Raw genomic sequence first — 17,539 nt, 5'->3', positions numbered from 1 at the left:
TAAGAATAAACAGAGGTGAAATTGATGTAGGGCAGTAATGTAAATGGACGATAGTGAATCAGAAGCCTGTTTCATGCACTGCAGGAGTTTCTTTTCCACTGACCTCAATGAAAAGAAAATCGAGCGAAGTGTAAAATGGGCTATCAATACTGCCTGTTTTAAGCCATTGGCCAAGACCAATTTCACTCCTATATATTTTATGCTGTAGATTCTCAGTTTCTGGGTTCAGACTGATTCCATGTGGTATCTTTGTTGCCAACAAACAGAGGGGTGTAGAGTGGAAAAAAAATACTCAGCTGGGATTTCTTATATATTTTATTATGATCTTTATACATGAAAAATCCATATTAGCAATGAGTTAGTTGTCACTGTCTTCAATCTACAAAAAGCAGAAGAAAACCAATATTAACCAGAGAACAAATATCAAAAAGTCACAATAAATAAACAATGAAAAAGTCTATATAGCTGAGAATTCATGAATGCCAAGAGATACAAAATCAAAATGAAATGTCACTCGCTTCCCCTGTCTATTTTTATTCTCTCAAGGCCCCACCCATGCCACACATCATACCAGCTGAGGGCAGATAGAGAACTGCTTCTCCCAGTACCACACTAACAAGTTGATGTTATGTATATGTGTAAGAGAGCGGTGTGGGTTGATTCACCCCTTATCTTTCATTCCCTGGCTAATGAGGGGTCTGTTTAATTTGTTAGTTCATCTTTGTGAAGAAACTCAGGAGAAGAGACTTTTGAGCAAAAAAAAACAATGACCTACTACTCCACGGAACTGGTGCACCCACACACTTCAGGGGACTACCTAACTATAACTGATCCGCAGTCTCACCATGTAATTTGAGAGAGAGAAAATAAATTACTCTGTACCAAGCAACTTGGTTGCAGCACCCAAGTAAGCTCTTAAATAAAACAAGAAGTCCGCCTCAATGATCACAACTGGGACATAAATCTGTTATCACTTACGTTTATTTTTGATTCTGTGTGTTCCAGCCAGTTCACTGAGCTCTGCAATTTCATGTTCCAGTGTTGCAATTTCTGCATCTTTCTCCTTCAGGCTAAAAGCAAGAGAATGGTATATACAGTCATAGTAAAAAGCTCACCTTGTTTCTTGTTCGAGGCAGAAAGCTTGTAAAATGGAGTACAAATGTGATGTCAATCAAATGCAATAAATCATTGCATGTGTGTGCGCCTGGAATTTCAACCAAAATGCCAATCTATCAAAAATGGTATCAAGATCTTCTAATGAACAAGAAGAACAGCCACTAGAAAGAACAGCGAGAGAAAAAGAGAGCGGGCAGCTGCTCAAACCAACAATCCTCCACCACCAAACTATGTCCTCACTGTTTAACAGGATTCAAGCCACATGGTGAAGTCAAAACTAAGACACAGAGCCTTTCTTTGCTGATAAAGAGTTTGACTTTGTCCGATGCCAACACTCTTCAACACCCAGTGTCCCAGCTATCCCCTAATTTATAAGTGTTCAAATACACATCACCTGTTTCCCTTAATGTAATTGATAAGACATTGACACTCACTGTGGGAGAGTCTGCAAGGCTAAGATAGAGCTCATAAGCCATCTGTAAACCCACAGCCAACACGGAAATGTCATTTCCACCGAGTTATATACAAGGAACAATCATGTGATTCTTGATACGAGGGATTGCCAATGATGATGTGTGCCTATTTTTGACTAGATGATGTTTTCTTGATATGTCTCAAACTTAAGGGACCAAAGCTACCACTTCCCAGATGGCTCAGTGGGTAAAGTTTCCAGGTTCAATCTCTGGTCTGCTGAATGAACCGATTTCAGTCAGAGCAGCAGAATGGAAATTCAACTGGCTTTAGTGTCCCACTTCACAGGGTTTTGGGGGGTGGGTTGGAAGGAAAAATCATCAAGTGTTCCCACGTTGAACACTATCCAGTCACCTCTGCTAGAAAGTCCTTTTATGTAGATGCATAGGCTGTGAACAAAATCAAAGCTCAGCTCTGGTACCCCCAGCAGTTGAATAGCCCACTAATATTCATATTAGAGGAATAGCCACTTGGTTGAAATACGAGAAGTGTGACAGGACCTGCACCCTAGGAAGAATTACCACCTTCTGGGGAGGATGATATAAAATTGGGGGAAACTCATTTTTATAGTTACTCATGGATTAAGGTTGGTTACCTGGCACAACAAACATTATTATAAAAGTGGCTGATGGATTAAAATGAAGAGCATCATTAGTTATTCATTTAACAGCTCAAAGCACATTACAGGGATTTACAGTTTAAGGCTTTAACCTACATGTTATGGTCGATCAAGATTTATTGATCAGCCTGGGCTACAGCCTTGAAAGGAGGCATATGAGAGGGGACCCTAGAGAGCTACATAAGATAGTAAGTGGAATATAAAATGTTAATTGAGTGCTATTTCAGGTTAAACTACAACCGTAGGACAAGGGGATATATAGGCACAGATTGGTAAAAGTCAAGTTCAGGACGAATTTCTACAGTGATCTATGGCTCCAGTTATTGGAGATGAAAAATCTAGACTTATTCAAGAAGCAGTTCGATGCTGTGATGAGAGACCTTAGATGAGAAGTGTAAATTACAGAGAGGAAAACAGAGTGTGCTGGAAAAACTCAGCAGGCCTCTCCACAGATGTTGTCAGACCTGCTGAGTTTTTCCAGCATTTTCCGTTTTTCTTCGATTTCCAGCATCTGCAGTATTTTGCTTTTATCTTAATGTAAATTACAAGTAGATCTAGATTTGATAGGGGAATGAGCCCTCATCTACCAGGTGTCATTTAATATATTTTAGTGTTATGCACATGGGTACAAGCATTTTTAAGCGGCAGAGTTGCATTCTCAAGGCTGTTGAGTGAGAGAAGGATTTATGTGTCACAGTGTATGAACCTCTGAAGGTTTGTGACCAGTGCTGCAAGACTATTGCAAATAGAATGTTGGGATGTATTGCTAGAGTGATTATAAACATCACTAAAACAGATGAGACAAAGTAACAAAAGAATCAAATTAACCAGAGAACAAATACTCAAAGATCACAACAAGTAAAAAACGAAAAGCAATGTATATGCAGCCGGACATTCATGAATGCCAGAGATATAAAAGCAAAATTAAATGTTACTAGTTCCTTCTGTGTATTTCTATCCCCTGTGCCATACATCATACCCGCCGAGAGGGTGGATGAATAAATTTTCAGGCCTCTCCCGGTACCATTAATTGGTTAGTGCTGCATGTATGAAAGAAGTGTGGGTTGATTCACCCTTTGATCCTTCCTTTCCTTGCTAAGGAGGAGTTTGTTTCATTTGTCACCTCACCCTGATAGCTTACCTCAGAGATGGAACTCCCCAGTGAAACTGCTCATGATGATTTGGCTAATATTGTGCAGAGATATATAGTTAAAACTTGGGGGCTATGAGATTAGTTCTTTAGATCAAGATAGCTTTACAAACCATGCAATCAGAAACATGATTTTCACAGTGGTTTACTTTACCTGTTTTCCAGTTGTTCTACTGCTTCTAATTTGGTGAGCTAGAATAATGGGGAAAAAAATATCAAAATGGTGGAAAGAGAAAATGCCATTCATCTTGATCATCAATTGCCTTTTTAGGGCCGATATGGCAATTTGTCATCTATTTCTTACCTTATGCCAATGCCCTCTACTCCCTGATCAAATTAGTAAACTGGTTAACACCTTTTCAGGATTTAGTGCCATGCATCAGTCCATAACTTAGCTCAGTGTGAATAAGTTACTCCTTATACTTAACTGCCTCTACCACTATATCTTGGATTAAAAATTTGCTGGTTTCTTAATGAACCTGGAGTAACTAAGTGAGGAGATGCCTATATCATTACTGAGGAGATGCCTGCATCATTACTGATGTACTACCCTACAGAATTCCTCAAGCTTTTTAAGAAAATTCCAAAGGAACCTAGGTTGAATTTTCTAATTTCCTCCTCTCTCTGTTGGAAAGCATTGGTCTCTATTTGACACACCCCCTTGACAGCATGGTTAAGTTCAGGAGATCTCCATGAGGATATAGTCCATTGTATAGCATGTCATTACACCAAAGTGTTGTGCTGTTCCAATGCTTGCTGTGATAGTATTGTAAGGATATTCAGATTTAGTATCGTCTTGGAGGGGTGGCATGGTGGTGCAGTGGTTAGCACTGCTGCCTCAGCTCCATGGGCCTAGGTTCAATTCTGACCTTGGGTGTCTGTCTGTGGAGTTTGCATGTTCTCCCAGTGTCCATGTGGGTTCCCACTGGGTGCTCCAGTTTTCTCCCACCGTCCAAAGACGTGCTGGTTAGGTGTATTGGCTATGGTTAAATTGTCCCGTAGTGTGTATCTGTGTATGTGCACACAAGAGTGTGCGGCCTGTGATGGACTGGCGTCCCGTCCTGGGTGTACCCTGCCCAGCACCCATTGTCTGTCGGCTCCGACTCCCTGCGACCCTGAATTGGATAAAGCGGTTCTGGAAAAGTAAGTACGGTCTTGGACCATAGAGCTGATTCTACAGTGGTGCACTTGGTGAGTGCTTCTGGCCTGTGGTGTTAATTCCAATAAGTGTACATTGAGGAAGGATGAATCTGAAGCTAGCCTGTACCTTAATACAGGTTTATTTCCAAGACAACAAAGCAAAGTCACAGACTCTCCCAGTACCTCCCAGACACCCAGAGTGAACTGGTTTATATACTCTTGCAATGATTCTTTAATCCTTCCCCAAGTGTGCTTAATTACCAACTGCATGTATTCTATTGCGGGACAAAATTTCAACATTAACAATTCCCTTATTTTTGTACAGCAAAAAAATGCATTTCTTTTCCAGAAAAATAAAAAAAGTAGAAAAATAAATCACCTATTTTCAAAATAAAAAAAACTCACATCCTGACTTCTAATACCCCAACAATTTTTCACTACAGGTATTTCTTTTAGTAAAAAAAAAGTCTAATAACTGATTGCTTGTACCCATTGGAGCTTAGATTTCCTTTTTCTCCACCATTTGTTTCAGACTTGCAATATCAATTCATAACCTTTTTTCACTCACTCTTTGTGGAGTGTACGTTATCCCAAAGGGATCGACTGTCAATATAATATTCTATTGGGACATTTCCTTCATTTCTACCCCACCACCCAACGTAGTATTTCCCCCAACGTTTTAGATTAAAAGAAGGCCATGTCAATCGCCTCTACTATTGCGAGAGTCTCTCCAGCCAGGGTGCTTTTTACTCCTCGCTATTTTCTTGGCTTCCCAAGCCAAGGGACACCACTTTCAATTTTCACCCACAAGGAATATTGTAAAACCTGCTGCACTTGAAAACCCATCAGCAAGGTTTGTGAGAGAGGCATCACTGAACATAATCAATTTTATATATTTTTAGGGTCACCCAAAGATGGAAACTTGAGTACACATTTCTCCATCTTTAACTTTTTTTTTGTTCATCTGTAAGATATCGTGGACCTTGGGATGTTTCATTGTAGTACTCAGTTCAAGAAATTCAAAATTTGCATCCGGCTTTGTCTGAGTGCCCAGCCAGTTTAATTGTCCAACCAGACTTCACAGCTGCTGTCTCATCCTTGGAATCATCAGCATCTTTTTGCTAACACCTAGCCCGACTGACTGCAGTAGGGCTAACACTTTCTAAATACGATTACTAATGCAAAGTAACCTCAGACCTATATTTTGTTTTATTTCTAATCCAATATATCTAAAAAGGCCCCATTAGCCAGACTCCCAACCTTAAAAGTCTGAACTAAACTTGTCAATAACTCTTTGAAACTCACTAGTGCCACCCCATAGCAAGTCATCAACATGCACCAAGATGATGTCTGCCAGTTTCCCACCATGGTACCATTAAAACATGGCAGGATCTGCTTTCATTTGGAGACAACTCAACTTTAACAACACCCGATCGAGCTGAAAAGTACCACGCTCTAGAAGCATCATTTAAACCATATATGCATTTATTCAATTTCCAAAGTTTTCCCTCCACCTCTGGTGCCTCCTTAAGAAGTTAGAGAAACACTTCCTTCTGGAGGTGATTCCCCTGCAGAAATGAAGCTTTTAAATCTATCGACTTGTTTAAACGTCACCAAAAGAACCAAAATTTTATTTCAATATTACCTTCCTGCCATGGGTGAATCCACTCTCATTTCTTTATCTGCTAAGCATTCTTCAAATCTCTGGGCCACTAACCTGCCCTTGGCCTTAGTGCCATCCAGTTGGACCTTTTCTGTGCAGATCGTCCCACCTATGTGATAACATTGGCTGACCCCTATTTGGGACTTCTGAATACACACCATACTCCGTCCAAATGTCCAGCTCCCTCAGTTTAGCCTCCCATATGGTTTTATCCCCTAACTTGTCAGCTGCTACAAAAACCTCAGTCGTGCCAACTCCTACTTCTGCTACCTTGTCGTAATGATTCAGCATTCTCCACTCAATGTCGTCCAGTCCGGCCACAATCCCTACTTGCCTGTGTAAAACTTTCCGGGCTACTGTCAGAACCCCTGCACACCTCATCAGAGGCCCTATCCACTGTACATGAACATTTCCTCACCTGGGATTCATCTCCCGACCCATTACTGCAACTTGGGCTACGCTTCCATATTTTTCTATTCTCTTACTCAGTTTTCCCAGTCCATGGCCTGCACTACTTGTCCATTATCCTGGACATTCAGCCAATTCTTATATTTTCCAGTAAATTTTCCTGCCCGTCCCACTATTGTTGCATCCCTCCGTTTATCTGATTCTTCTGTACAGTACAATACATAGGAACCCACTTTAACCTCTGGACAAAATAGCCTCTGTTTATCACAATCCGATTTTCTACTAATATCTAACTCCTGATTCATTTTATCCCTCTGGCTCTGCCCTTTGCCCCACAAAATATGAGTATGCAATGCATATGGTACTTTATCATCTATCACCTTGTTAGTATTTGCAAATTCATAATTCATTCTGATGACTGGTGAAGAATGGACTTTCATTGTTTGATTCCCATGTTGAATAAGCACAGATTTTCCTTCATACCCTATAATTTTCCCTGGGCCTTTCCATTCCTTTTGATCCTCTTTCTTATAATAAACTAGATCACCTGAACTAAATGTTACCTCAGATGGTCTTATGCTGTGTTGCAATGCTCTCCTAATTCTTTCGGAAACCTCCGCCTAGATGAAAGCTTTCCTGCCTGCATGCAAATCATTTAAGTGGGCAGGGGAAAAAAAAAGAGCTAATGGTAGTTCCTTCAAGAGCAGGGGGAGCATCCGATAGCACTGAAGGCAACTTTGGATTCCTTCTGTATACCAACTGGTACGGGCTATACCCCCCCTCCCCCAACCATTTGTAAAGAATTATTTGCATGCATTGCCTCTGCCAACACTGTATGCAACTTGCAATCTGGTTGTTCAGCCAGTATCTTATGCAACAGGTCATCTACCACTGCATGATTCCCCTCGCATAAACCATTGTTGAACAGACTCTCAGCCGCAGTATGCATAACTATGATATTCAAATTTTCACATGTCATGAAATTCCTCATTTGCAAATTCCCCTCCATTATCCGTCAGGAATTTTGTCGGTGTTCCTAATCTGGTACCCATCCATTTCTCCATCACGTTATTGCATTATTGACAATGGTCCATTTGTCCTTACTATGTATTACCGTGGATAGGCTAAATCTAGTCACCATACCTACAAAATGTAACCAAAAAAAAAAAACCCACGATCTTTGTCTCATACTTTTAAGTCCATTGCCACCACATCATTAAATCCCCTGGCCAGTGGCAGACTTACAACAGGACGTGGCAGTGACTGATATTTAACAGAAATGTCACATTGAGCTGTGATTTGCTCAATAAAGGCTGTCATATTCTTTATCAACCACTCCAGCATCCCACAGTAGATCTTTCAGTTTTTGTGGTGCTAGGTGTGAAAATTGTCCAAATAATCTTGTCCACCAAACTTATATCCCCAGAAGTTAACAAGGCTGCGTGAACTCTTTGACAAGAAAGATCTGGCTTCCTTAATGGCAGGCAGTAATGGCCTGACTGAGTAAAATGTAGATCCACATTTTCCTGAACACAATCACTGTCATTCTCCATGTCTAGCTTCATCTGTACTTTTTTCATCAAAGATCTGTTCAACAATAGAGGTATCTCGCTGGAGACCACATTAGTACTGAAGAAGAGACTGATCCCAGCTATCTTGCAAGGGAGGACTACTCTTCTGGAGTGTATTATCATCCCCAAACCTGAAGCACGTAGAGCTTTTATACTCCTTAACCTTCCGCTGATCTGCCTCATCGAGTAATTCCAGGTAGCAATTAAGCCAATCCACCCCACATACTGTGGAAGTACAACCACTATCTAAAACTGCGCAGTTGAAGGAATCAGCCATCAAAATACTCATCACCAGGTTCAAACTCCCAGTGACCAACACAATTCCTTCATGGCAGTCACCATCATTTTCAGCCTCAGAATTATCTGTTTCATGCATTATTTCAAAAACGCAATTCTTTCACTGCGGGAAATTCATTGCTTAAATGATACTTAGGATCATACTGATTAACTATTCCCCGTGCATTTTTCGGGTTCAAGCACCTACGGTCATGTTCCCAGACCCGCTTTTTGTCTCTACTCTCAAATTAGCTAAAAGTGTGACCATCTTCAGACCACCCATCAGCAACCCAGTCTGTGTACTGGAATCTGCGTTTAATATCTTGTTGATCTTGAAATTGCGCCACCATGGAATCCTCATCCTTTGCTTTACTGCAGAATTGCCTGTATTTGATAGGAAAGTAGCTGGAAATACTGTTTTCCCAAAAAACTTTAGGGCAGCAGCCATTTGGTCTAGGAGAGAGTCTTTCCCATGGAATTGAACTCCTGTCAAAACCAAAAGTCTATTGTGCATGCATTTCTTATGTCAATCAAGTAACTTAAATGCCAATACAAACTCCAGGATTTCAAGGTTAAACTTTTTCAGTCTCTTACATCACTTAAAGTCCATAATATATTCCTCCATGGACTGATCATCTGTTTTCTTAAATCGACCAGAGGTTGACCATGCTTCATATGCTTTCAACAAATCATCCTTTTTGTAAAACTTATCCAAAAACTGTAACAGAAGGGTCAATCCCTCTTCAGTATCCAATTCATTCACGTCCAATTCTGAAATAATACTTTACTCCTAATCTTACTTTTTGCTGGTAATGACAAAGCCAAAGCCATACCTTGCTTCTTTTGGGGTAACGAAGTAACTAGTGTCCACATCTCGAATTCATTTTTCCATTGCTGATATGGTTCCGCCTCCGGGAAAAAAAAAAATTGGTGGACAGTCAAAGCCTGAGATTTTGCAACATCCTTCTTCCATTCTGTAACTGAGCTTGTCAGCAGCAGTATGTTTTTTCTCTCAGAGGATAGAGACAAAAAAACTTCTCATTCAGCAACCAATCACCAAAGCTTAATGTTCATCCTTGTTAATTCCAATAATTGTATGTTGAGGAAGAATAAGTCTGAAGCTAGCCTGTACCTTAAAAACCAGGTTTATTTCCAAGACAACAAAATAGAGTCACAGACTCTCCCAGTTCCTCCCAGACACCGAGAGAACTAGTTTATATAATCTTGCAATGATTCTCTAATCCTTCCTCAATTGGGGACAGTTGTGCTTAATTACCAACTTAAAGCATGTATTCTATTGCAGCACAATTTCAACATTCACATGCAGAACCGAAAAAATTAACCTCAGCACATTCAGCACTGTATTCCCAATTCTGAAGGAGAAAATTATTTATTTTTTGAGGCAATAGAGGTTAAAGATCCCATGGCACTACCTGAATTAGAACAGAGTTCTCCTGGCTGCCTAAACAACATCTGTCCCTCAAACAACACCTAAAACAGACTAACTGGTCATTCATCTCATTGCGCTCCATATAAAACAGCTACTGCACCTTCACTACAAAAGTAATTAATTGTGTGAAACGCTTAATGTTTCAACTTGATTAGACACTATTCAAAAGCAAGTATAATATTTAACATAGCATTAATTGAGTGGGTTGTGGCAGGCAATAATGCAAAGATCCGTCATGGTGGATCTCTCCCCACTTTCGTGCCTACCCATTTACAGCTTTTGTTTCCAGTGGTTGGCAGAAGCATCAACCTTAAACAGGCATAAAGAAAATTTAAATATTAATTTCGGGTGGTAACATTCTGCATTCCATTTCCTGCTGCTCTTCTGTGCAGGATGTCAGGTATAAATTACACCCTGAAAATTGTGCTTGCAGGGTAGCTAGCTGACAGTATTTATGTGGAAAGTCATGGAAAGGGTGCAATATAATGTTAAAGTAAAACTATTTCAATGATTTCTCAACCAATTTTTAAGCCTCTGTGTCAACTGTCATTTATTTTTTTACCTCCAACGCCATTACCAGCATCCAGAGATTTCCCAATGGGAATCTCCCTATCTAAGGTGTTTAGAAGAAGTAAAGGACCAACAAAGGGATGCCAGGCAGGTCAGGATGCTTGAGGGATGCCATTTGTCTGCCTGCCAGGTCCAACATCCCCGCATCAGTAAAAAGACACAATTTGTGCCACCTGATGAAAGCAACATCCAAAGCTTGCCAAGAACAACTTCAATGTAACTGCAATTTGAGTGAAAACTCATCCAATGTGTGTGTGCCTTGTTCTTTTTATCACTATGCTTTCCCTTGATACACTGGAAAAAGAATGTGCTTATAACCCTAAGTGCTACCTCAGGAGCTAAAGTGCACGAGGTGGCTAGTTACTGTACTGCTTTTTGGAGTCTCTTCAGATTGAGGTAGCCCTCATCTCACAGTAGCCAAGAACCAAGATGAAGCACCACAGACTACAACTCTTGTCTTGCGGCATGAACAGGCTTCCTGGAGTCCTTCTGGCCACGTGTAGAAATGGGAGACTGGTGTGAAAGCACACATCTGCTGCTATCTAGAGAGACAGTACCATCAAGACATTCATTTTGGGCATACCAAAAGTAGTGGCCACCAATCTGTCAAAAAGCACACCCAATGGTACCAGTGAAGCTCAATATGGTGCTACCATCTGCTGCAACCCAGCTCAATCTTCCAGAGGCCATAAGAAACCATCCTTTCTAATGACCTGCAGTGTTGCAAAGTCATCCAGCATTATATGTCACTTGCAGGTACAGAATTCAATTTGTCCCATAAAGAGCATTGCCTGACATGGCCTCAGTATCTGTACATCTATTTCATACTTTACCAGCATCCTTTTAAAAACAGGAACTGTGAGATATTGATCCCAGGCTCTTTAGTCATTGGGCGATGTATCAAGTCAGCTTCATCTTCTTCGTGTCCAACTAACAGCTCTTTCTGCTCACTTATGCTTTGTGTCTCACCCAGTGCACCTCCCTCTGGATCTCTTTCTAATTCCCCTGTGGTGAATATCTCTGGGCTCGTGCTTGTGAGAGAAGGAGTAAGTGACAGCATATGCTTTGAGTGCTGAGAGGGCTGGGTGCACTGGGGCCTGGCTCATCTTCTTAAGGCACATCTAGAGGAGGAAATGAGGAAGAGAAGTTAGAATTGATTGTTGAGAAGTAGAGTTGTCATGTCACTTTCATTTGGAGTGACATTATGGTTTTATGATATAGTTTGCTGTCAGGTAGTGTGGGGTATAATAGGATGAGAAGGAAGAGAAGCAGCCTGGAGCTGGCATCTGCCCTTCCACTTCCCCATATCCAGCACTCTATGGCCTCCCTCCCCAGGATTTAGAAAGCTTCCTCTCAAGGTGGAGCAGGAGTAATTGATCAAAAGGCTTGGAGATCCACCAATTGTTGTAGCTCTCTTGTGTTATGGGCTGCCTTGTTGAAAGAGAATGCAAAATTTGGTCATCATGCAGTGTAGCAAAATCCATCTGTCAGTGTGCAGCCATTCATTTTACTAGATAGGAAATCACATGGAGATGTGAAATTTCCTGATATGCACTCCTGGCAAAGCAGAAAATGCCCCAATAATTTTCAAACATCTGCATGTTCAGAGCAGGCTCAAAGGGCTGAAAGGCCTACTCCTGCTTCCAAGTCCTATGTTCATATAATGATTGCGATGACAGGTGTATACAAAAGCAACTACATTCCAAGACAGGCTTTTCGGAAGGATGCAAGTAAGGCTTCGAGTGAAGGAACAGGTTTAGGTGAAGGCTATGATTTAAAGGGAACTGTGCTGCCTCCTAGGTGCCGACGATAAGTAATTCCAACACTTCAACAGAGTATGAGGGAACTGTCACTATAAAGTGGCAGATGTGTCATACTTAAGGGCTATGGTCAGTTACTCTTACCCTGTCTGACCTGATATAGCAATCCCTACCTACAAAACAACATTAGTACATGATCATGACTTTTGCTGAAAATGCAATGACCATTGTGCAGCTCTATTGCCCCTGTCAGCCTCTTACCTTTTTAGGACCTTCAAGGGCAATCCAAGCAACACTCAGGAGGAGCAGCTACATGAACTAAAGTCTTCAACTTGGTCTCCAACTAGACCCACTTCACCACCTTATCAATGCATCTTCCTATTGTAAGGATCAGCTCAGAGACACCGACTTGAGGGGGATTATTTTGTCAGAAGTAGTAAGGATCACATGGTGAAGCACAGAAGTGGCACAGAGGGTACAGATTAGGAACCAGTCATTGCTGTTGGGAGATGCCAGTCCTCAGATGGTGGAGTCCACTAACTGCATCTGTGGTGCCATAATAGATATGTGCAAAGTCTTGCAGCTGAAGCAGAGCAATCTCCTCTCAACAGAGGATCAAAAGTCAATAATAGCTTCCTAAATAGCAGCTTCAACTGCTACTGTAGATGAATTGAACATACGAATCAGGAGTGGGCCATTCAGCCCCTCGAGCCTGCTCCACCATTCAACAAGATCATGGTTGACCTGATTGTGGCCTCAACTCCACATTCCAGCCGAACTCCCGATATCCTTTAACTCCCGTAGTTAGTCAAGAATCTACCTACCTCTGCCTTAAAAATATTCAATGACCCTGCCTCCACCGCTCCCTGGTGAAAAGAGTTCCAAGGACTAATGACCCTCAGAAAAAAATTCTTATCTCAGTTTTGAATGGGAGACCCTGTATTTTTAAAGTGTCCCCTAGTTCTAGTTTCTCCCACAAGAAGATGATTTTTTCAGCATCCACCTTGTCAAGTCTCCTCAGAATCTTAAGTCTCAATATGATCAACTCTCATTCTTCTAAACTCCAATGGATACAGGCCCAGCCTGTTCAACCTTTCCTCATAAGATAACCGCTCCCCCCACCACCAATCCCAGGTATCAGTCGAGTGAACCTTCTCTGAACTGCTTCTAACACATTTATATCCTTTCTTAGCATCCTAACTTTGTTATTCATGTACCAGTACACCCCAGATCCCTCTGTACCACCGAGTTTTGCAATCTCACTCCATTTAACTAGTATACTGTTATTCTATTTTTCCTGCCAAAGTGGACGAATTCACATTTTCCCACATTATTTTCCATCTTCCAAATCTTTTCCCATTCACAACCTGTGTATATCCCTTTGCAGACTCTCTACTTCCTCTTGACAACTCACTTTCCTACCTATCATGGTGTCATTGGCAAATTTAGCTAGCATACATTCGGTCCCTTCACCCAAGTCATTGATATAAATTGCAAATAGTTGAGGCCCCAGTGCCAATCTCTGTGGCACTCCACCAGTTACAGCTTGCCAACCTGAAAAAGGTCCATTTATTCCTACTCTGCTTCCTGTTAGCTAACCAATTCTTTATCAATGCTAATATGTTACACCTAAACCATGTGATCTCATCTTGTGTAGTAACCTTTGATGTGGACCTTATCAAATGTCTTCTCTTCATACACCACATCTACAGGTTCCCCTTTGCTTGCTACTTCCTCAAAACACTAAAATTAGTTAAACATGATTTTCCCTTTCACAAACCCATGTTGACTCTGCCTAATCAAATTATAATTTTCTAAGTATCCTGCTATAACCTCCTTAATAATGGATTCTAGCAATTACCCTATGACAGATGCTAGGCTAACTGGCCTCTAGTTTCCTGCTTTTTGTCTCCCTCCTTTCTTGAATAAAGATGTTACATGTGCTATTTTCCAATCCACTGGGACCCTTCCAGAATCTAAGGAATTTTGGAAGATTATAACCAATGCATCTACCATCTCTGTAGCCACTTCTTTTCAGACCCTAGGATGCAGGCCATCTGGTCCTGGGGACTTGTCAGCCTTTAGTTCTAATAGTTTTCCAAGCATATTTTCCTCAAGTGATGGTGATTATTTAAGTTCCTCCCTCCCGTTTACCTCTTGATTTTCAAGTATCTTTGAGAAGTTTTCCCAAGTCTTCTATAGTGAAGACAGACACAAAATACCTGTTCAACGTCTCTGCCATTTCCTTGTTTTCCATTATCAAATCTTCAGACTCACTGTGGAGGGCCAACACTAGCTTTTAGTTACTCTTTTCCTATTTAAATACTTGTAGAAACTCTTACTATCTCTGCTATTATATTAATAGCTAGTTCTCTCATACTCTACTTTCTCCCTTTATTTTTTTAGTCATTTTTTGCTGATTCTTAAAATCTGACTAATCTTCTGACCTACCACTAATCTTTGCTGATTTGTACAGTGTTTCTTTCAATTTGATGCTATCCTTGACTTCCTTATTCAGCCAAGGGCGATGCATCCTTCTCAAAGGGCAGAATTTTACAGCCCCACTTTAGCGGGGACGGGGCCGTAAAATGTGGTGAGCCATTAGAAATCCCATTGACGGCAGCGGGAACAGTAAAATCCCGCTGCCGTAAAATTCTGCCCAAAGAGTCTTCTTCACTGGGATAAGTCTTTGCTGAGAGTTACTAAATATCTCTTTAAAAGTCTGCCACTGCATCTCTACTGTCCTACCTTTTATCTAGTTTCCCAATTCACTTTAGCTAGATCTGCTTTCATACCCTTAGAAACACCTTTATTCAGGTTTAAAACACAAGTCTTAGATTCAGAATTTCATGTTCAGTTTGACGGAGAGAAATCTATCGCTGTTGCCTAGAGGATCCTTTACCATGAGGTTATTGATTAATCCTGTCTCATTGCTCATTACCAGATCCAGAATAGCCTGCTCCCTGGTTGGCTCTAGAACTTACTGCTTGTCCCAAATACATGATGAACTAATTTTTCAGGTTACCTTTGCCAATCTTACTTGCCCAATCTACATGTAGGTTAAAGTCATGATTATTGCAATAACATCTATTACACACCCCATTTATTCCTTCCTGTACACTATTTTTAAGGGTCTACAAACTACTCCCACAAGTGACCGCTTTCCTATTTCTTATCTCTACCTAAACTGATTCTACATCCTGCTTTTTTAAGCTAAGTTCATCTCTCACTACTGTGCTAATGACATCCTTAATTAACAGAGCTACCACACCATCGTTCCCTAGCTTCCTATCTTTTCAAAATGTTAAATACCCTTCAATATTCAGGTCCCAGCCTTGGACACCCTACAACCATGTCTCTGTGATGGCTCTCAGGTCATACATATTTATTTTTCTGTCCTAACAATTCATTATGAATGCTGTACATGTTCAGATACAGAGCCTTTAACTGTTTTTTTTAAACCATTTTTGCAATCCCTGGCCTTATTGGCTGGTGCACTCTTAAGCTTATACTCTGTCCCTTCCTGCCACACTGACTATCATTACCCAATTGCTACCTCACTCTATTACTTCATTGTTTCCCTTTGATTTACTACATCTCCTCTCACATAATCTCTACTCCCACTATTTAGTTTAAAGCCCTCTATTCCATCCTAGTTATACAACCCTCTGGAACCTGAACGCTGCTGGGGCCAGTGTGAAGACCTTCTCAACAGTACAGCTCTCACTTTCCCCAGTACTGGTGCCAGTGCCCCATGAATCAAAACCCATTTCTCCCACACCAGACTTTGAGCCTTGCATTCATTTCTCTAATCTTATTTACCCTACGCCAATTTGCTCGTGGCTGCTGTAATAACCTAGAGATTATTACCTTTGAAGTTCTGCTTTTTAATTTAGCCACTAGTTATTCATAATCCCCGAGCAGAACTTCTTTCCTAGTTCTATCTAGGTTATTGGTATCCACGTGGAACATGACAACTGGATTCTTCCCCCAGATGCAGATAGTAGCCCTTGACACAGAGCAACTGCCTTGGGCCTATGAGCAATTAAATGAATTTGGACCACCATAAACACAGTAATCATGACAGCTTCCCATATAGCAAGCACTGACATGCATAATTATGTGCTTAGCATCACACACCAGCTTCAGATTAAAGGAATGAAATATTTCATGTTGGCAAAAGTTAATTGCATTCTGGGAAGTGGCACAAATGGTGAAGCAAGTCCAATTAAGGGCCTTTCAGACCTAAGGAATCAGCAAGTCTATAAAACTTTCATATGCCACTGTGCCAGGACCACTGGGAATGATGTAACTGGGCAACTTGTACAAACAAGGCTTGGTGCAGTAGTGAAGAGCTGGTTGGTCTGAAGTGGATTATAACCTTAACCCCTTTTTGGAGCCATTTCAGATCAGGAACACTCCCTTAAATCATCTCCTTCACTTGAGCCACTTCTCGCAGACACTTCTTTTGGGTCCAAGCAAGTAAACTACCTCTCCCGCAAGGAAGATAACCATCAAGAGACATTAACTTCTTCCAGGTAGCCATTTTAATAATTATCAGTTAGGTTATAATGACCCAGATATTGTAAGGGTCCAGGGATCTCTCTTCAAAAAATACTCATTTTGGAGTGTACAAGACAGGGGGGTTCTTAAAACTGCATACAGAATACATGAGACATTTTACTAACTTATTTACAAATTTATTAAAGAACCATAACTTGCAATACATTAAGTAGATTAATACAGCACAACATTAAATATTATAGAAAGATAGAAAACAATCTTAGTTCTAACATAGAATCCAGTAAAAGATAGTTTAAAAATTAATGCCACAGGCTAAAAACTCTCTTAGGATATCTATCAAATATTTAAAGCAAAGTGTTACCTTGAATCCCCAAGCGTTTTAGCTATCTGATGAGCTAGACACTCCAGAGCTTCAACTCACTTTAAAATGTCCAGCTCCTCAGCAGCCCAAGAAGCACTGACCTAAAGATTTCTGTTCAAAACCTCTGTCTTAGCTGACAAAAATCTATTGTATTACATCATCTTTAGCAGTTGTGGGTGTTACCTCTTTGTGTAAACTTCTCCCCTTTTTATAAGGCTATATTATTATCTATGAATGATAATTATTTAATTGTTGAGGATTGCCTTATTATGTGAAGATTGTGAGCATTTATCTGGCCAATAGCTGTTTGTAATATCTTCCAATGCCTATAATGACTTTTACTTGTCCCTTATTTTCATAATTTGTATTTTATGAAAAAAAGGATTTAAACAAACTTTTACTGCATGGTCAGCTTAAGATTCCTTTGTCCATGATGAGGTCATCCAATGGTCAAAGCCTC

General features: G+C 40.6%; 1 long non-coding RNA gene across 1 annotated transcript; it reads right to left on the bottom strand.

Moving 5' to 3' along the window:
• Nucleotides 1-1,009: 1,009 nt before the first annotated feature.
• Nucleotides 1,010-17,167, bottom strand: LOC144672696 (uncharacterized). Its single transcript, XR_013574135.1, has 4 exons — nucleotides 17,080-17,167; nucleotides 9,248-9,323; nucleotides 3,511-3,548; nucleotides 1,010-1,070 (listed from the first exon to the last, which is right to left on the bottom strand). It is a non-coding gene; the product is annotated as an uncharacterized LOC144672696 (long non-coding RNA).
• Between the last annotated feature and the right edge of the window lie 372 nt (nucleotides 17,168-17,539).

Source organism: Cetorhinus maximus, chromosome X (assembly GCF_964194155.1).
Source record: "Cetorhinus maximus chromosome X, sCetMax3.hap1.1, whole genome shotgun sequence".
Lineage (NCBI taxonomy): Eukaryota > Metazoa > Chordata > Chondrichthyes > Lamniformes > Cetorhinidae > Cetorhinus > Cetorhinus maximus.
This window is presented reverse-complemented; position numbering and strand designations above follow the sequence as displayed.